At 40.9% G+C, this 21,862-nt stretch overlaps 1 protein-coding gene across 1 annotated transcript in view; it reads left to right on the forward strand.

The window, feature by feature from the left end:
• Positions 1-1,287: 1,287 nt before the first annotated feature.
• smpd3 (sphingomyelin phosphodiesterase 3) overlaps positions 1,288-21,862 on the forward strand; it is a 269,535-nt gene continuing 248,960 nt past the window's right edge. Inside the window, exon 1 of the mRNA XM_048546417.2 lies at positions 1,288-1,782. The gene's annotated coding sequence lies outside the window, so the exon portion shown is untranslated. The remainder of the gene's footprint in view (positions 1,783-21,862) is intronic.

Genomic DNA, 21,862 nt, shown 5'->3' on the forward strand with positions numbered 1-21,862 from the left:
AATCCACTACTAATTTTTAAAGAACCGTCTATCTCCTCAAATTACTCAATATTCCAGCATCTACCTCACTCTTTGATAGTGAATTCCACAGATTCACGACTGTTTGACAGAAATATTTTCTCCTCCTCTATTTTAAATCTGTGTAGCTCTTATCCTAATACAATAACAAAAAGAACTGAGGGTGGCACCAGCAGTTCTGAGAAAGGGTCATCAGACCCGAAACGTTAACTCTGTTTTCTCCCTCATAGGTGCTGAGCTTTTCCAGCATCTTTGTTTTTGCTCCTGATTTACAGCATCTGCAGTTTTTTTTTTAAAAGGAGATACTTTAGTTACACGGGTAATTTGGAGACGCTGGGGGTGTTCATCTTAGGGATTGAGAGTAAATTTGATAGAAATGTTCAAAATCATAAGTGATCTGGTCAGAGGAAACAGGGAGAAACCATTCCTAGTGCTCGAAGAATCGAGAACAGAGGATATTGACTTGGGTGATTGGCAAACCAAGCAAAAGTGACATAACGACAAACGTTTCTACAGTTTTTTAAGGACCTAAAATGCACTGCTTGAAAATGTAGCTGAGGCACTTTAAATCATGGCTTTCAATTGAGAATTAAGTTATTCATTGACGTGAAGTGTCACTAACTGTGCCACCATTTATTATCCATTGCTAATTGCCCTTGGGAAATGGTGGTGAGCTGTCTACTTGAAGTGCAGCTTTGTAGTTAACTGTGCCCACAGTGCTGCTGGGGAGTTCCAGCAGTTTGACACAGTGACAGTGAAAGGACAGCGATACAGCTCCAAGTGAGCATGGTGTGTTGTTTAGAGGTAAATAGGAAATTGGATAATTATCTCAAGAGAAATATTTGCAGGGCAATGTGGAAGGTGGTGGGTACAGTGGGACTAGCTGAGATGCCCCATGCAGAGAGGTAGAATAGACATGATGACCTCTTACTGGGCTGTCTCCACTTTATGATGATGTGATTCTCAGACAAGGCATGTTACTAACGAATGCTCGCTAATAACTTATCGCAGTTCATTAACTTCATTAAAGAGCAAATACTGCACCTCCCATCCACCCCTCCATCCATATATCACTCAAACAAAACCGTACAATTCAGATCTCTGTGCAGGAAAAATCAGCAGGGACTGTGACAATTTGAACAATAGCCTGAAAGTCTGAGCGCAGGCGCAGCTGAATATTATGGGATCCCGCTTGGTGATTGGTTGTGATGACGTCTGGATGTGGAGCTGTTCAGTAGTTGGGTGGTGCTGTAACTGGAGAGAAAGAGACAGAGAGCGAGATCCATGCACAGGCTGACAGTGGGAGAAGCAGCATTACTGAAAGGATAAAGCTGTATGAGACACTGGCTTTGTTCAGCCGCAGTAGAACTTACCTATGTGCCGCCCGGGAAACTAAACCAGAGACTTGTATGCAACCACAGAAAATATACATAGGAGCCACTTGCACGCACCCAGAGAATGAAAGCAGGGATTGGGTCAGCCACTACTAATGTACGAATCACTAGCTGCGTTCAACCACAGAAATTACAGCTAGGACTGACTGAATACAGCCACAGATAATATAGCAGCATTGGTTCAGCCTCAAAGTTGCGTCAGGGACTGGCAGTTACAATCCCGCCAAACATAACAAGGTCCACCAGACTCGGTCGAGGAAATAAATGCAAACCTGGAAACTGCAGCCACAGTAAATACAACCATCAGGGGTTGACTCACAGTTGCTGAGTCGGAGCAAGTTAAATCGGTAACAGACTGGATTTCGCATTAGTAAGTACAATTGTAGTCTATCTACCTCCTGTCAAACGTATACTAGCGTTTAGATTCCTTATCCAGTTTCATTGTATGGTATTTGGACCAAATATATGAGTTTTTCACAAGGTACAGTATCATTCTTTAAACTTAATGAATACTCTTCTAACCTGATGATTGCCTTTCATCGTAATCGCTTAGATAAACAAGAATAATACTGCTCAGATAGTATGTGATTCACAGTTTTTATTGTCCATAAGGACAAAGTAGTCAAGCACTTTTAAAACGCCTATTTTCATTTACTAGAATACCTTTAATTTTTGAAAGCCTTGGGTACATACTTACGTGTAACCGTGAGACTGGAATTAAAGATTTAAGTAACGTCTTTCTGAAATCGTGTTAACGGAGGTATGGGGCACTGTAAAAAAAAGTCTATCTTTTTATACAATAGTCTTGATTAATAATGGTTCCCAATAAAATAGTGCAGTTGTTTTTGGAGAATTGACAGATCTACATCCAGAATGCAAATATTACTTCCCAAATTTCCCTCCCATGTATATTATTAAAGAACAAAAGATCGATATCTAGTGCGATTTCCATTTTATGATGTTGGGACGTGGCAAATTAAATGTTTGGGTTTAGACAGCGGGAGTCCAGGACTGCTCTGTGTTAAGTGAGCAGAAGACTGTCATTGGGAATATAGTAGTTATCTTCCATGCAGTACCCAATATAATGCTTAAGATACGTGGCCATTAGGGTGTGTCTGTTGGTCCCTGAGTGTCTTGGTCAGCTGTATTTGTGTATGCGTGTAACTAGTTCTCGGATTCGATCCCTGAAAGATTCTATTTGTCAAATAGATGGACAGAATAGGATATCAGTAATGACCACTCTCCACTAGTAACCTGGAGGAATACTTACATATTGGGCGAGGGCATCACTACAGCATAGGTCACTGGGATGACTTGTCAGTTTCAAGAGTGAGGGAACTAATAGTCTCAATGTTCAGGGTTGCCTACTTTCTGCCTCTCTCATTCTCTCTGATCACCATCATAGCTCCCACACGCTCTTCTCATTCCTTCATATCTCTCACAGCGTTTTCTCTTTGTTCCTTACTCACTTTTTGTTTGCAGTCATCTGTTTCTGTTCATCACCTCTCGACAACTGTATTCATTCTATGTCATATCTGCCGACTGACTGCCATTATTTCTATAAGCTATTGTCATTTCAAACCTCTCGCTACCTTACTCCACCATTCCTCTAGTCCTCTTCCCACGCCTTCTCTCTCGCCTTACACGCCCCTTGCGCTCCTTCTTTGTCCCCCAATCTCTCCTATTCGTCTCCCTCTACTTCCCCTCCTATCCCACATCCCTTACCCGTCTCCTCTCCCTTCCCCCACACCTCGCCTCCCCATTGCTCCATTTACCTCTGCTCTTTCCTTTTTCCCTGCCTTCCCCCTCGATGTTATGCTTCCCTCCCGCATCTGGGACCAGCAGGTATCTTTTTGCTCGACCCCTTAATGGATTTGACGCCAGCATTTTATTGATCGGTCATGTCCACAGGCCATCCCATTACTATCGGTCTGAAATCACACAATAGCTGCTTCAGGGTTTTCTCGGAAGCAGCCGCTTCTTTGAGCTAGGGCGATTCTATAAAGTACTCGGGATCTTTCCTGCTCCAGAGTGACTGTTATCAATTGGCCCCAAAGGACCAGAACCTGGTCTCACACTACCATTGTACGCAATTTTCGAGAAACAGCCATGAATGCTGCTCTAAGAAAATAAATAATTGTGTCAGGAATGATTATCACAATTAGCGCCAACACTATTAGTTATTTTATCACCGCCACTGTGATTTTCTTGCCCAGCCAATGTGACAAAATTACTAACGGTGAAGGTCCTGACAGGCTGTTTTATCCGGAGACGCACAGATTTCTGCCGTCCCTTGACCCAAGCACTGTTTCCAGAGTCGGACCTCGCTGAACATGGATTTGGTCCCGACGACGCGGATCTAAAATTGGTCTCTTGTGGGAAGCTACGTGAAATGTTCCTGACCTCTGTTTGCTTGGGTGTGGATTTTGCGTGGGTTTTCTTAGTGCTGTTTGCTGCTACTTGGTCTTTGTGGCTTTGTTGCCGATGGAGGGGTGAAAGAAAGGGGTTAAGAAGTTGAGGAATGAATACTCTGATCATCTGAACTGTTCGCCTGTGTTAGCTGGTTGTATTTCTACCTTGTGCTTTTGTTTCCTCGTCTGCCTCGTTTCTCCCCAACATTTATCTGTCTTTGCCACTCCCTCATCCCTACCACGTACCGTCCTCCCTTAACTGATGAAGTGATACTCTTCCACGTTGAACAACACTAAGAGGAAATACTGAGGATGGCAGGGGCACAAAATGTACTCTGGGTGGGGTATTTTGACGTCCACCAAGAGTAGCTCAGCAGCAGTACTATTGATTGAGCTGGGTGGATCCTAAAGGACGAAGCTGCTAGTTAGGGCCTGCGGCAGATAGTGAGGGAGTCAAGAGGGAAAAACATGCTTGACATCATCCTCATCAATCTGCCAGCTGCAGATGCATCTGTCCATGACAGTAGCAGAAAGAGCAACCACCACACAGTCCTTGTGGATGCAAGTCCTGCCTTCACACAGAGTATAACCTCCATTGTGTTGTGTGGCACTATCACTGTACTAAATAGGACAGAATTTGAACAGATCTAGCAACTCAAGACTGGGCATCTCTGAGACACTGTGGGCCATCAGCAGCAGCAGAATTGTATTCCAGCACAATCTGTTACCCTATGGCCCAGCATATCCTCCACTCAACCACTATCATCAAGTCAGGAAATCAACCCTGGTTCAACAAAGTGCAGGAGGGCATGCCAAAAGCAACGCCAGGCATACCTGAAGATGAGATGTCAACCTGGTGAAACCACCGAGCAGAACTACTTGCATGCCAAACAGCATAATCAACAAGTGATAGACAGAGCTAAGCAATCCCATAACCAACAGATCAGATCTAAGCTCTGCAGTCCTGCCACATCCGGTCCTGAATGGTGGTAGACAATTAAACAACTTACTGAAGGAAGAAGCTCCACAAATATCCCCATCCTCAATGATGGAAGAGCCCAGCATATTAGTGCATAAGATAAGGCTGAAGCTTTCAAAGCAATCTTCAGCCAGAAGTGCTATGTAGATGACCCATTTTGGCCTCCTCCAGTGGTCCCCAGCATTACAGATACCAGTTTTCCAGTCAATTCAGTTCACTCCACGTGATATCAAGAAATAGTCAGAGGCTTTAGATACTGGAAAGGCTACAGACCCTGACAACATTCTGGTAATAGTGCTGAAGACTTGTGCTCCAGAACTTGCTGATCCCCTGGACAAACTGTTCCAGCACAGTTATAAACACTGGCATTTATTTTACAATGCGGAAAGTTGATCAAGTATGTCCTGTACATAAAAAGCAGGACAAATCCAACCCGCCAATTACCAACTCATCAGTCTACATTTGAGATCATCAATAAAATGATGGAAGATGCCATCAACAGCATTATCAATCAGCATCTGCTCAGCAATAACCTGCTCAGTGACTCCCAGTTTGGGTTCCACCAGGGCCACTGAGCTCCTGACCTCATTATACCTTTGGTTCAAATTTATACAAAAGACCTGAATTCCAGAGGTGAGAGTGACAGCCCTGGATGTCAAGGTTGCATTCAACCAAGTATGGCATCAAGGAGCCCTCACAAAACTGGAATCATTGGGTATCACAGGGCTAATTCTCTGGTGGTTAGAGTCATACCTGACACATCGAAAGATGATCATGGTTGTTGTAGGTCAGTCATCGCAGCTCCAGAAATCTCTGCATGAGCTCCTCAGGGTAGTGTCCTAGGCTCAACCATCTTCAGCTGCTTAAATAGATGACCTTCCCTCCATCAATAGGTCAGAAGTGGGAATGATCACCAATGATTGCACAATGTTCAGCACTATTCTGAACCCCTCAGATAGTGAAGGAGTGCATGGTCACATGCAACAAGATCTGGACAATATTCAAGCTTGGGTTGACAAGTGACAAGTGACATTCGCACCACACAAATGCTAGGCTATGTCCATCACCAATAAGAGACAATCTAACTACCGCCCCTTGACATTCAAAGGTGTTACCGTCACTGAATCCCCCACTATCAACATCCTGAGGGTTACCATTAATTGGAAACTCAACTGGACTCACCACATAAACACAGTGGCTGCAAGAACTGGTCAGAAGCTAGGAATGCTGCAGCGAGAAACTCACCTCCTGACTCCCCGAAGCCTATCCACCATCTACAAAGTAAAAGTCAGGAGTTCAATTGAATACTTCACACTTGCCTGGATGAGTGCAGCTCCAACAACACTCAAGAAGCTTGACACCAACCAGGACAAAGCAGCCACAAGCATCCACTCCCCCGACAACAGACGTGCAGTACCAGCAGTATGTACTATCTACAAGATGCACTGCAGAAATCCAACAAAGATCCTCAGACAGCACCTTCGTAACCCACGACTACTTCCATTTAGAAGGACAAGGACAGCAGATACATAGAAACTCCACCATCATCAAGTTCCCCTCCAAGCCATCACCATCCTGACTTGGAAATATATTGCTGTTCCTTCACTGTCGCAATGTCAAAATCCTGGAATTCCCTCCATGATAGAATTGTCGGTCAACCTAAAGCTGGAGGACTGCAGTGGTTCAAGAAGGCAGCTCACCACTACATTCTCAAGGGCAACTAGGGAAAACCAACAAATGCTGGCCAGCCAGTGACGCCCACATGCCACAAAAATGAATAATTTTTTAAAATAATACATACTGGGAGTATTGGGAACAAAAACAAAGTTCCTGGAAAAGCTCAACAGTCTGTCAGCATCTGTGAAGGAAAAAACAGAGTTAACGTTTTGGGTCCAATGACCCTCAGAACAGAGGAAGGGTCACTAGACCAGAAATGTTAACCCTGTTTTCCCTTCACAGATGCTGCCAGACCTGCTGAGCTTTTCCAGGAACTTTGTTTTTGTTCCTGATTTACAGTATCCGCAGTTCTTTCAGATTTTATTTGCTGGGTGTATTGGCTTGAGTAGGAACACTGATCCTGGTGTGTCTATCCTGCCGATGGATTTTCAGGATCTTGAGGGTGGCAACATTGGTGGGTATCTCTCAGGTGTTCCAAGATGCCTTTTATACATAGTCCACATCTGCATCATTGCTGCTGTGTAGACTATGCACTTGGTGCCCATGGTGTTCAACCTCATTGATGTCAGTCCTTGTTAACACTGGGCTCCCAAGGTATGGAAAGTGGTCAACGTTGTTCAGAATCTCATTATGACCTTTGATAACTGTGGGAGTGGGTGTGGGTTGGGTGAACAGCACACAGTGGTAAAACAGATTGGTAGAGAATCTATGATAATGGGAACTGCAGATGCTGGAGAATCCGAGATAACAAGATAACAAAGATAATCTATGTCTTATGAATGTTTAGTGTAGGACAAATACTGTCATGCACAATGGTGTAGGTATTGACAAGGGCATGGAGCCTCCAAGTGTCTATAGAAGTAACCATCAATGACAGAGGATGGAATGATCTTGGGTCTGGCTTGCAGGTGGCTAATTAGTTCCTTATTTGTTCTGTAGATAAGTTTCCTCCTGGAGAGGAGCTATCAAAGGTATAGTGAACTGGAGGACAGACCAGGTACTGTGCACATTCACTGTTTCTGGTCTTGGCAGTAATCAGGTCTGTATTGAGATGCTGGCTTAAAAGAGGTATATTATCAGGGCCCTTGAGGGCCTCCATGTTGATTTTCCTGTAGCATTGCTTCTGTTGCCGTTGTTATTTCAGAGCAGTATTGACATTAATGATAGAATGAATTAGGCAGTTGGCCAACCAGCAGTCATGAGCTCCTGTCATGATGCAGGTGATACATATGTCTTTGTGATTTCTTGCTCCAATGGTGAAGTAATTGAGTAGGTACCACAGCTTAGAGTGAGGGTGTTACCAATGAGACCTTTCACTTGTCCCTTGGTGGAACAAGGTTTTAGTTATGACAAGATCATGATCTAGATAATGTCAGGAACAGGATACTGTTGTTGTTGTTGATTTCCCTATCCCTGTCTGCCAGTTACATCTCCCCAGAGGTTTTATGTCCTTTCCAACTCGCATGTTGATGTCACCAACAAAACTTAGGTTTATACCAACTTTGATCGTGGTGATAGTAATTACTGGTAATTCACTTGAATGCTTATAAATATACTGAAACTAATTGTTGGGTTATGATGTATATACTTTGAGTGTAACCCTATAAAAATATATAAGTGTGTAAAGTTTGACTTCAGTTATATCCTTCATTAATTGACTTATGGGAGTGAAAATTGGTTGTAGATAATGATTACCTAAAAAGCTTGAAGACTAGAAGCCACGGAAGACAATATTCAAGCAGAAAAGCTACAATCCCAGTTGTGTTTGTGGAAAATGACCTCAAGTAAGTGTAAATTGTCGTGGTATGATTGCCCTGAAATGTTCTTCCATTCTGAGTAATAGAGAAAAGGAAGTAGACCTATAGACATGTGTCACCTTCCAACCAAAAAGGGGGGAAGTTGAAGTATGATCTTGATGTTGTTACTTCAGGAGTAAAATTAGAAATAAAATATTTTTTTGAGCTGGATGCCCATCACTTGGATTATAATGAAAGTCTGAAACTTCTAGTCGAGTTATTGGATGCAATTTACAAGAAACATGATGCGTTGAGTGCTTGAGAGGCAAGGAAAAATTTTGATCTATTCTGGAAAACAAAATATTTAAGCATATACCACAGACTCTATAAAAAAACAAGGCATTCAATTTGAGAATCTCTGGAACGGAAGTAGCACTTAAATGCCAGATTGTGCTAAGGTCAGTCATATGGACAGGCAATGACCCTAACTAATCTCTAGTTTTTTGGAAAAGTGTACTCCATTTGTTGTCAGAGATAATGGGAACTACAGATGCTGAAGAATCCAAGATAACAAAGTGTGAAGCTAGATGAACACAGCAGGCCAAGCATCATCCCAGGAGCACAAAAGCTGACATTTCGGGCCTAGACCCTTCATCAGAGAGCTCCCTGATGAAGGGTCTAGGCCCGAAACGTCAGCTTTTGTGCTCCTGAGATGCTGCTTGGCCTGCTGTGTTCATCCAGCTTCACACTTTGTTATCCTCCATTTGTTGTCTGCTACTTTAAAAACAACCTTGAGGAAATGGTCATTCCCATCAGAATAAACAGAATAAATAAATTAATGCATAGTGCCACAAATAAGAGGCTCAATGATTACTTCAATCATTCTGAAGTTTGGCAATGAACACATGCCAATACAATGTAACAATTAAAGGCACGCAGATTGAGAAAGAAAGCACCTTATCAGATTTGGAACGACAGTAGTTGGTGACTGAATTCATTGCCAACTGTTGGGAAGTCCCATCTGGTTCACTCATGTCCTTCCAGGGAAGGAAACAGCCATCCTCTCCTCACCTGGCCTACATGTGACTCCAGACACACAGCAATGTGGTTGACTCATAACTGCCCTCTGAGAAATTCAGGGTGGGCAATAAATGCTGGCCTGGATTCATGGATGACACCTTCATCCATAAATGAATAAAACTAAAATCCTAGTAATACTCAAGGAACAGTTAATAGGTGCCTCAGCTGGGACTTGATGGGCCACTATATGATGAATTGCCCAAAGTGGTCCTCAAAATGGGAAAAAGAATTCTGAGTAAGGGAGTGAAATAATGATGAACCCAAACAAATTATATTGGTCACCAGAAGCTTTAGTTCAACTATGAATGTGTTTGCTGAGTACTTATCGAACTGTGCAATGCTCAATAGTGGCTTTGATTTGACAGCACGTGTAACGATTTGTTAAAGTATTATCCTCATTCACAAAGTAAAAAAGGATTTACAAGGGTAAAAGGGTACAAATGTATTACATGTTAGATATCATATCATTAGGTTTAATGATGACAACATATTGATGCTACTAAAGAATGTTGTTTCATCTAAAAGGGCTAGAATAAGCCAATTTTGAAAATGGGGATGCAGTGTCTACTCAGATACCTATACTGGTTAATCTTCTTTGAAAATGCACAAAATAAACTTAAAATGGAGCACAATATTTTGGAAGTCAGTGAACCTGTAGTTTATTCAGTAAGGACATTATTGTATTTCCTTAACAAAATCCGATGTTTCTTATTAAAACATTAGACAAGTATCATTGACATCCAGTGATAAGTTTATGAGTCAAAATGCAAAGTGCCTTAAACTTACTTAGATTTGTCAAAAAATCAAAAATCTTGCTAAAAGACAGAGGTGTTTTTGATGAAGAATATACAAGATAAATAAAAGAGATGAAATGAGAAGTGTGAAGTCTGTAAAATTTATTACAGTATGCCATCATGTCCTATTGTAAGATTCCATTGGTGCATGATTTTAACAAGCTGGTTTCAACAAATTTAAAGACATGATAGGGATGGAAATACTTTATGTCCACATTTTGTAGACATGTAGATTTCCTACTTTCATAATAATACTCAGTAAGCACAAAATGGTTATTTAAAAACAAAATTATGGAAAAGGGTTAGAAACCAGAATTGGATCATGACCAAAGTCAATAAAGGGGAATTTACTATTGCAAATGATTTATTTCAGATGGCTGGACAATATAGTCCCTATCAATTAGCCCGTAGACAGAATCCCAAATTGCCTTTTACACTGTGTTATAGTTCTCCTGATATAAAAAGTACTTCAGTTAATTCCATTTCTTCTTGGAACATTTGACACTCTTAAGTGTAGGAGACAGGTTTTCCACAAAGTTGAGAGTCAATAGATTCAGAGAGCTGAAGTATCATATGAGACCATCAGAGAGACAAATTTAATTCAAAAAAGGAATTTGGTATGCAACAAATGAGAGTATGATATGGAACAGGAAACTATGTAGTAAGACAGGACTCAAACATACAAGTCAAACTGAGTTTCATTCCTCATGATTAATCAGAATTAATTGCAAATCCAGACTTTAATATTGCTTAAATGAGACATTAGTTTGAACTTTTTCATCTTGCACTCAGACTAGAGCACAAGAAGTAGACTTGAAAAACAAACACCGCTTTATATATCATGAGAAGAAAATGTTGATTGGTTAAACCATATTTGCCTGGAGATGCAACAAGAATAGTTATCTGTCAATCTTAATTCTCAGACCAGGTAAATAGAAGACAAAGTAAAAAAAAGTCACAAATAAGCCTGGAACAATGCTAAAAAGGTAGAAGTCTTCATGACTGTAGAATATTTGTGGTTGCCAATTAACTAATAACATAAAATAATAAGGGTCAAAACAAAGGGAATTATGTAGTGGAAAAAAGTTTGGGGTTTATTCTGAGGTTCCAGATTGTTGGATTTGTACTCAAAATGGGCTTGCAGATTGAACTTATAAGGCTAAAGCAAGGCTAGTTGCTAGGGGCTTGACAGAGGCACTGGATGATACAGGTGTTAATGTGCACCCTCCCACAGTTTCAAAAATAATCACTGAATATTTTTAACTGTTTTTGGCCATATATTAATGAGAATGTACATCAATGAACATGACAGTGCATTCTGTAGAATGGTACCTTTTGGAGAAAAGTCTTTCTGAAACCATGCAAAGAGGCAACAGATGCAGATAAAAATAAATAGAAACTAAATAAATGCATCTGTGGTTTTTCCAGAGTGTGCTTTCCTTTTCTTTTGAGATTTGCTCCACTGAAAATCAACTACGTTCAATTAGAAGCAAACCCTGAAATATTTTCTTCAATCAGTGAGAAGTATAGGAGACTACGTCAAGAGCAGCACCAGTCTAATCCAAAAATGATGCACCAATCTGGTGAAGTTACAATACAAGTCTGCTCACATGCTAAAAGGCAGAGTCAACATGCTATAGTCTGTGTTAAATGATCCCACAAGTGAGGGATCAGAATAAAGCTCTGCAATACTGCAATCTTGAAAGATGAAGAAGTATTAGATACTTAATTGGAAGAGACCCTACAAAATTCCTAATTTTCAACAAAAGGGATGCCTAACACATCAGGGCAAAAGACATTGCTGAAGCATTTGCAACAGTTTCCAGCCAGAACTATCAGTGGATGATCTATTTTGGACACCTCAAGATTACAAATGCAAGTCTTCAGCTGTATGCTGAGAACTAGCCACATCCCTCGTCAAGTTATTCAAGTACAGCTACAGCATTGGCATGCTCCTAACATAGTAGGTTTCCCAGGTTTATCCCAACCACAAAAAAAAACATAAATCCAATACAGCCAACGAGCTACAGATCAGTTTACTCTCAATTTCCAGCAAAATAATGAAAGACATCAAGCACCACATACTAAGCAATAGCCTGCTTAATGGTGCTCAATTTGGATTTTGCCAGTGCCACACAGCTCCAGAATTCATTACGTGCTTAGTCCAAACATGGACAAAACAGCTGACTGGACGATCAAGGATCCCTAGCAAAACTAATAAGCATGAGAATTGGGGGAGTGGGGATTTCACCATTAGTTGTGTTATGACATATCTAGCACAAAGATGACAGTTATGGTTGCCGAAGGCCAAACATCTTAGCCACAGGTCATCTTTGCAGGAGTTCCTCAGGATAGTGCCCTAGATTCAACTATCTTCTGCTTCATCAATAATCTTTTTCCAATATCAGATCAGAAATGGAAATATTGCTGATGAATTCACAATCTTCACTACCATTTGTGAAACTCATCAAATGAAGAAGTAGTATGCATCTGCAGCTGCAATATGTGGACAATATTTAGGCTTGAGCTAATAAGTGGGTAGTAGCATTCATGCCATACCAGTGCCAGGCAGTGACCGTCTCCAACAAGAGAAAAAATAAAAAATAACTGAAGAACCGCAGATGCTGGAAATCAGAAACAAAACCTTAAACCGATGCCCCCTAGACCTTGATTCCCCAATCCTGGGAAAAAGCTGAATGCATTCACCATATCCATGCCTCTCATGATCTTATACACTTCTATAAGATCCCCCCTCAGTCTCCTATGCTCTAAAGGAAAATGTCCTAGCTTGTCCAACCTCTCCCTATAACTCAGTCCCTTGAGTCTAGGCAACATCCTTGTAAATTTCTTCTGTGCTATTTCCAGTTTAATAGCATCTTTCCTACATCAAGGTGACCAAAACTGAACACAATACTCCAAGTGCCCGTACAACTGCAACATAACTTCCCAATTTCTATACTCAATGCCCTGACTAATGAAGGTCAGTGTGCCAAAAACCTTCATCATTGTCCTGTTAACCTGTGACTCCACTTTAAGAGAACTGTGTGCCTGATCCCCAAGGCCCTACCATTGGCCATGAAACCCTACCTGGATTGCACTTTCCAAATGTAACACCTCATGCTTATCTATATAAAACTCCATTTGCCATTTCTCAGCTCACTTTCCCAGCTGGTCAAGATCCTGCTGCAGTTTCTGATAACCTTCTTCGCTGTCCACAATTTCACCAATTTTGGTGTCATCTGCAAACTTATTAATCATGCTTGTACATTCTCATTCAAATCATTAATATAGATAACAAACAGCAATGGGCCAAGCATGGACCCCTGAGGCACACCATTAGTCACAGACCTCTAGTCCAACAAGTATCCTTCCACTACTACTCGCTGCTTCCTACCATTGAGTAAATTGTCTACCTAATTTGCCAACTCTCCCTGGATTCCATGCGATCTAACTTCCAGGGCAGCCTACCATGTGGGACCTTATCAAAGGCCTTACTGAAATCCATATAGACCATGTATATCACCCTGCTCTCATCAACCTTCCTGGTCACTTCATGAAAGAACTCTAACAAATTTGTGAGGTATGATCTCCCACGCATGAAGCCATGCTGACTACGACTAATCAAACTCTGTCTTTCTAAATGCACGTATATATTATCCCTCAGAATCTTCTCAATTAATTTACCTACAACAGACATTAAGCTTAATGGTCTATAATTCCCAGTGTTTTCTTTGCAGTCCTTCTTGAATAAGGGCACAACATCCTAACCTCTTGCATGGTTATGAGATATATTTGATCAAGACCAGGAGATTTATCCACCATCACACATTCTAATACTTTCAACACCACCTCTAATATGATATGGACTGTCCCCGAGATATCACCACTAACTTCCCCAAGTTCCCAAGTCTTTGTGTCTTTCTCCATGGTAAATACAAAGGAGAAGTATTCATTGAGGACCTCACCCATCTCCTGCAGTTCCCCACATACACGTACTCTTTGGTCCTTGAGGGGTCTTATTCTCTCTCTAGTTATTCTTTTGCTTTTAGTATACTTAAAGAGTTTCTTTGGACTCACCCTAATCTTCTCAGCCAAACCTATCTCGTATCCACTTTTCACCCTCCGGACTTCCTTCTTCAGGAAACTCCCACATTTCCTATACATCTCCAGGGATTCCTTTGATCTCAGCTACCTGTTCCTGACCCATGCCTCCTTCTTTCTTCTGGTCAAAGCTTCAATATCTCTTGTCATCCAAGGTTCCCTACGCCTGCTAACTTTAACCTTCACCCTCACAGGAACATATAGACCTTGAACTCTAGCTGTCACACTTTTAAAGGCCTCCCATTTATTCAAGGTCACTTTGCCTGCAAACAAACTGCTCCAATCAACCCCCACAAGCTCCTGCCTAATTCCATCAAAATTTGTCTTGCCTAATTCAGAACTTGAACCTGTGAACCAGTTTTGTTGAACAATTGAACTGCAATAGAATACAAAATGAAAAAAAATCTTAAATATACAGTGCTCTGGCCAGTTTGAATATCATGAGACCCAAAGGGAGATATTCAGCACCTGAAGACAGTTAAGATATAAAGCACAAGGTTGATTGTTGACATCAGATGGCAGTTATAAGGAAAGACAAGAGTGTTTAGGGGCATTCCAACTTAAAGTAAGGTGACCTTATTGAGATATATGAAATAACATCAGTGTGGGTAGTGTAGATTCAGAAGATTAATTCAAACTAAACTTTCAGTAGAACAAGACGTTACTGGTTTGTTGTAGTTAGGGGATGTTTATGACCGATAGTAGAAGTTCTTCATATGGAAAATGAACACATACATTAAATTTCCAGAAAGGGTAGTATAAATGAAAGTACTGAAATAATTTATGGAAATAATTGAATGATCATTGTGGTAGGGAATTACAGGATCATGCTGGAAGGATGAGCTAAGATGACCTTCCTGATTGAAAGTGGCTCAGTTAGTAGCATGCTGTGATGATTACAAGTCCCAGTCTATAAAATGAGCACTTACTGTAGACTGATACTTTGGTGCAGGACTAATTGAGTAGTCATTTATCAGAGACATCTTTCTTGGCATGAGATGTCAAATCAAAGCCCCATCTACTCATTTAGTGGACATTAAAGAGTCCATAGTAGTTTTAAAATCTGCTTTTGTGTCTGTGTAAGTCAGTATCCCAAGTACTGATCAATGTCAGTTGAATGAACTAAATGTAAAATGCCAAGACTATCATCTAAAAAAACCTAATTTTTAATGGATCTTCTCAGTTACAAGCTTAGTAAGCCTATATTCATATACATAATGTATACATAATTAGCTGTCAACACACTAGGGGAATCTGTAGGGGTTACTGCAACATACAGACATCAAAGCGCCAGAGTTGAACACATAATTTTCTTTGTGATTTGGCCAACATTCTTTCTCTCCCATTGATCATTGATTGCATTCATAAACGTGGGTTCATGTTGTGTAAAATGGCTGCTGTTGTTCTCAGACACAGAAACTTTGTATTTCAAAGTTTGTAATTATACTTTGTAATTCATTGTACATGAAACCTTGAGAGGTCTCCGAGACACTTAACCAGGCATTAGATAAAGCTGTTACTTCACTGAACAATATCAATGTGTGGAATCCTAATATTTTATGAGATACTATCTTTAAACTGTCATTCATTACAGACAGTTTTATAACAATGAACATGGATTGTACAGTGAAAAAAGTGTTTGTTCCACTCATTTGATTTTCAGTGATGCAGAGACCTGCCATTGTGCTTTTAAAATTCAGAAGTAAAATAATGTCATCATTTAAACTCCACTTGTAAAGAATCTATCCTCTCATCCCTGTCCTGTGCAATGTTACAATCTTCCAGCAATGTTTAAATGTGGATTTTTGTGATTTGTGAAGTGGAACTTTTATATGATGTACGACCTATCTCTTTTCCTAAGCAGATCACCAAAACTGTAAGAAATCAGTGGGTCCCATGAATTGCTCAAGTACACCACAAAATCTATTAAAAATATGAGCACTGGACTAGTAAACATGATTAGTTCCTTTAGAAATTCTTACAGATCTGGGACTTAGTGGCAATCTGTTACAAAACACGTTCCAGGACTGCAACCATGAGAAAATCCTTAGAGATGATACTTCAAGCTGTTTTAAATTTTTGATTTTGAAAAGAGGTGGTTCTGAGTGGAATATTCTTTAGGGGTTCGGTGCAGTCTGGATAGGTTGCATGGTCTCTATCTGCACTGTAGCAATTCTATAAAATATGAAATGGCTTCTGCTGTATCTACTCTATGCTTATAATGTGTAATAGCATTTCTCCTGTAGCTTTTTTTCAAATATTTAGCAACTATTTTAAATTGTTGACATCTCATGATCATTAACATCCCAACCAAAGGAAATAATTTTTCCTAATTTATCCTATCAGAACCCTTAATAATGCTAAATAATTTTACAAAATTTATGTTTAAACGCCACCACTGTTGGGCTTGTATTGTTTGGCAACCATTCATGAGGCCTTGTATGTAGGAGTGGAATTTAAGTTTACTAAAACAAAGAACTGCAATGCTGGAAACAAAAACAGAAATTGCTAGTGAAACTCACCATGTCTGGGAGCATCTGGGTGAAGAAACTAGAGCTAATGTGTCGAGTCTGATAACTCTTCACCAGAGTGTGTTATTTTTATGGGCAAATGACATTGGGGCAGATGGAAGCAATAAGTAATTCACTTGACAACATTTGGACCCGCAGCATTTTTCATTATTAGGAACCTATTGTTTCCTGAGGCACCAGATACTAAAACCTTTCGAGAGTTCAGAGATTTAGTTAAAGAATATCATGATCCTCAGCCTCCTCTAAATCTGAGACTCTTACTCAACAATTCGAGAACCAGGAGAGTCAGTGTTGGGGTACCATGCAAAAGAACCTACTAGCTAAAGCCCAACTGGATTTCGAACAGGCACTACAACTGGCTTTGTTATTAGAAAATGCAGCAAGTTGAGCATATGAGTTTACAGAGTACGCCGATGAAATTGAACACCCTTGCTGGGATCACTGAGATTGGGGGACACTATTTGACTGAAGTCAATTGCATAGCCTCATTCAGGACATATCCTGAATAGAGGAACTCTAGGTCAGCCCACAGCAAATCCCCAAAACAAAGCCAGACATTTAACATTTCTTCAGGAACTTGGCCAGCAAGCCACTGTAGTTGCTGCTGGGATGCAGACTTGAGACAGCAAGAGAGTCTGACGAGGCCTGAATTGAGTAGTGGAACTCAAAGGCCAGCATCCAGAAGTGTGCACACCCTGGAAAGCCCACCTACATCTGGCTTGGAACAGTAAAATTTCTTAGCAACATCCAAATCAGAACCAATCAAAATAAACGTCCGGTTAAAAGGCCACTGGTTCTAATGGAGGTTGACACCGGCACAGCTGTATTTGTTTGTAGAACCAGTCTTTAACAAAATTCGTTTGGGACTCCAAACCTTAAACTTGCACAAAACCTCGACTAGACTAAAACAGAAATTGCTGGAAAAGCTAGGCAGGTCTGGCAGCATCTGTGGATGGAAATCAGAGTTAATGTTTCAGATCAAGTGACCCTTACTCAGTGTTCTATAATGTCATGCCTCAGCCTCTGACATGCAGGGAAAATAGGCCCAGCTAATTCAGCCTCTCCCAATAGCTCAAACACTCCAACCCTGGCAAATGTCCTTGTAAATTTTTTTGAACACATTCAAATTTCAAAACATCCTTCTTACAGTGGGGGGAGCAGAATTGAATGCATTATTTGCTCTGATTACCATGGTGTAATGGTGAGCACGCTGGTTTTTGGACGCTGCATTCGAGTTTGAATCCAGATGCTGTCTTTTCAGAAGATTGAGGGGGGAATCTTATAGAAACATAGAATTATGAAGGGAATGATAAGATAGAAGTAGAGAAGATGTTTCCACAGGCATGTGAAGCTAGGACAAGAGGGCATAGCCTCAAGGTTAGAGGGAGCAGATTTAGGACTGAATTGAGAAGGAACTTCTTCACCCAGAGGGTTGTTAATCTATGGAATTCCTTTCCCAGTGAAGTAGTTGACGCTACTTCAGTAAACGCTTTTAAAGCTAAGGTAGATTTTTTTTTGAATAATAAAGGAATTAAGGGATATGGTGAGAACACAGGTAAGTGGATCTGAGTCCACGAAATGATCAGCCATGATCTTATTGAATGGCGGAGCAGGCTTGAAGGGCCGAATGGCCTACTCCTGCTCATAGTTCTTATGTTCTTATTCCAAAAGTGCCCTGACCAATGTCCTGTACAGTGACACCTTCCAACTCGTACACTCAATGCACTGACCAGTTAAGGTAAGGACATCAAATGCTTTCTTCTTCACTATCCTGTCTACCTGCGGTTCCACTTTCAAGAAACCACGAACCTGTATCCCAAGGTCTCTTTGTCCAGCAACAGACCCCAGGACTTTACCATTAAGTGTATAAGTCCAGCTCTGATTGCCTTTCCAAAATGCAGCACCTCACATTTATCAAACTCCATCCGCCATTCCTCGGCCCATTGGCCTATCTGATCAATGGTTAGCACTGCTGATTCACAGCACCAAGGAACCCAGGTTCAATTCCAGCCTTGGGCAACTGTGTGTGGAGTTTGCACATTCTCCCCATGTCTGCTTGAGTTTCCTCCGGGTGCTCTGGTTTCCTCCCCACAATCCAAAGATGTGTAGGCGAGGTGAATTGGCTATGCTAAATTTCCCATAGTGTTCAGGGATGTGTAGTTTAGGTGGGTTATAGGAGAATGGTTCTGGGTGGGATGCTCTGAGGGTCAGTGTGGACTTGTTGGACTGAAGGGCCTGTTTCCACACTGTAGGGATTCACTTGTTTCTATGATCAGATAGTCTAGTACAGAATTCAGGATTGACTGGCAGAGACGGAAAGAAATAATTTTAGGGCATCTAAAATTGTGAATAACCAGGACAAAATAAAAATGGGTGCAAGTTCCCAAATTTTACCGTTATACTGTTGTTTCAATTGCTGTTTAATGCAGAATTTGTCACAATCCTCTCACTACTTTTTAAAAATTTAATTAATGCTGGCTTGATATGGATAGATCTACAGTTTTGCTATCTGAAGTGATTCCATATTGTGAACCAGCTTTAAATTCAATACTTTATGCATTCATAGGATGGATGTAGGTAGTTGTTGGCTGGATTAGCAATCACCTCTCTCGAACAGGCTTTAAGAAGTTGGTGAAACTGCTTTCTTGAACCACTGCACTCCATTGGGTATAGATAAACTCAATGTGGTTATGGATGGAATTTCAGGATTTTGACCCAATGACAGTGAAGCAATGGCAACACAGTTCCGAGTCAATATGGTGCGGAGCTTTGAGGGAACTTGCAGGTGGTGTTGGGTCCCATGTATTTGCTGTCCTCATTCTTCTAGTTGGTAGGAATCACAGGCTTGGTAGATGCTAACTATGGGGCCTCGGTGAATGCATCGTGTGCATCTTGTAGATGGCACAAATTGCTCTCACTCTGCATCAGCAGAGGAAAGTGTGAATGCTAAAGGATTTAAATGGCATTTCAGTCAAATAGGCTGCATTGTCCTAGGCTGTGTTGAGCTTCATGAGTATTGTTGGAGATACAATCGTCCAGACAAGTGAGAGCATTCCCTCACACCTGATTTGTGCCTTGTAGATGGTGGACAGATTTTCGGAGTCAGGAGGTGAGTTACATGCTGTAGAAATCTCAGCTACTGATATCCCTTGTAGCGTCAGTGTTTGTATGATCTCGTCAATGGTAAGCCCCGGATGTTGTTAGTGGGAGAATTCAGTGATGGTAATGCCATTGAATGTCAAGGGTGAGGGTTGAATTCTCTCTTGTTGGAGATGATCACTGCCTGGCACTTCTGTGATGTGGATATTCCTAATCAGCCAGGCTTAAATGTTGTCTGAGTGTTGATGCATTTGAATAAGGACTGCTTCAGTATCTAAGGAATCACAAATGGGGCTGAATGTAATGCAACATCAATGAACATACCCACCTTTTACCGAAGGATGGTCATTAATGAAGTAACTGAAGACGGTTGGGCCTATGACATTATTCTGAGGAACTTCTGCAGTGATGACCTGGTACTGAGATATTGACCTCCAACAACCACAACCACATTTCATTGTGCTAAGTTTGACTCCAACCAATGGAGGGCTTTTCACACGAATCTCTGACTGGTCAATACCGATGCCAGAACTGTACTAGAATAGCTTGGCTGGAATGTTGCCAGGGCTCAAAGTCTTTGCAGTATGCAGTGCATTCGACCATTTCTTGCTATCACATAGAGTTAATTGAATTAGCTGATGGCTGGCATGTGTAATGTTGGAGACCTTGGGGGGAAGGCCATATTACAGGTTAAGAAATCTGTAATGCTTAATGTTATAGTGGAATTTAGAGCAGAGAAGCCCAACAGCCTTTCGACGAAACTGTATTCTTTCAATAAACCTAATTATCACACACTAACAACACTCGAGTTCTAAACAGATTTGTTAGGTGGGACAAGTCATTTTCCTGGACTAAGCAGCAGAAGACTAAAATTTAAGCGCTCAAGTCTGAATTATGTAAACAAAAGCAAATGCAAAATTACTGAGTTAATGAAAACATTCACACACACAATAGGGAAAAGAGCAAAGCTGTTTCAAACTAGAGCAGCAGTCATATAATCCTGTCAGTTAGCTATTTTCTGAATTCCCAGATTTCTTGCTTTGGATCGCTGTAGTCTAGTAAAAACAGGCAAATGGCAGATGTGTGAAAACTTCTGGCCATGTTCACTTCAGTTGTGAGAAACACCCAGTAGTACAATCAATTACTGATATCTCTCTGACAATGTTGCTTTGTGTCTGAGGTGAGAATAGTGACCTTTGGGGTGAAGTAGGGTTGAAATCCTTCAGGATTGCCGAGAGAGTCTCTAGCAGTTAGAATTTAATTTAAGGCGCTACTGTGAGTATTATGACATTAGAAAATACATGTTTCTTACTTTGTTTGTTTGAACACGTTTATTTATTATTCTTAAAATATTAGGGATGGAAAAAACAGGCTGTTTGCTTATATTTGAAAAGGTATTGTTAAGTGATCATATGACTTTATTGTTACAAAAATTGAAATCATAGATCTTGGAATGTTCTCATATTAGTTCCTGTCAGAGTGATTAAACTATATTTAGGGCAGGAACCAAATGTTCCGCCTTGCGGTTGCTCTTTCCCAAACTAAACCAATTATCAGCTGCCACCAGGTTCCTGGGACAGGAGGGCAGACAGCTGAGGCACCAGAAGCAGCAATAAGGAGGAGTATGGCAGGACCAGTGCCCAATTCACAGCCTTCTTCCCAGAGGTAATGGAGGAGACGGTTTGGGGGGGAAGAGAAGTGAATTTTTTTTTCCCCCCTGATGATTGCAGGAGGCAAGCCAGCCTCACCAAGCTAATGCGACTTCAGGTTGCTAAGGCTAAGGCTGTCAGCACATGGAGTGGCCAGAAATTGGAAGCACTGCTGAAAGAGGTTCAATGACAAACAAGATGAGTGTCCTGCCAGTGTCATTAGGCAGCCATCACTCTTGCTTTGCTACAAGTATTCTGCACTACACATCTCTAACTGATACACTATGCCATCACATATTCTTTTCTAACCAACTTTCTCCTTGAACTTCAGTCATATTCACTCCCTCTTAAAACATTTTAACACTCCATAAGGTTAGATCACATGGAATACAG

Source organism: Stegostoma tigrinum, chromosome 16, assembly GCF_030684315.1.
Source record: "Stegostoma tigrinum isolate sSteTig4 chromosome 16, sSteTig4.hap1, whole genome shotgun sequence".
Taxonomy (NCBI): domain Eukaryota; kingdom Metazoa; phylum Chordata; class Chondrichthyes; order Orectolobiformes; family Stegostomatidae; genus Stegostoma; species Stegostoma tigrinum.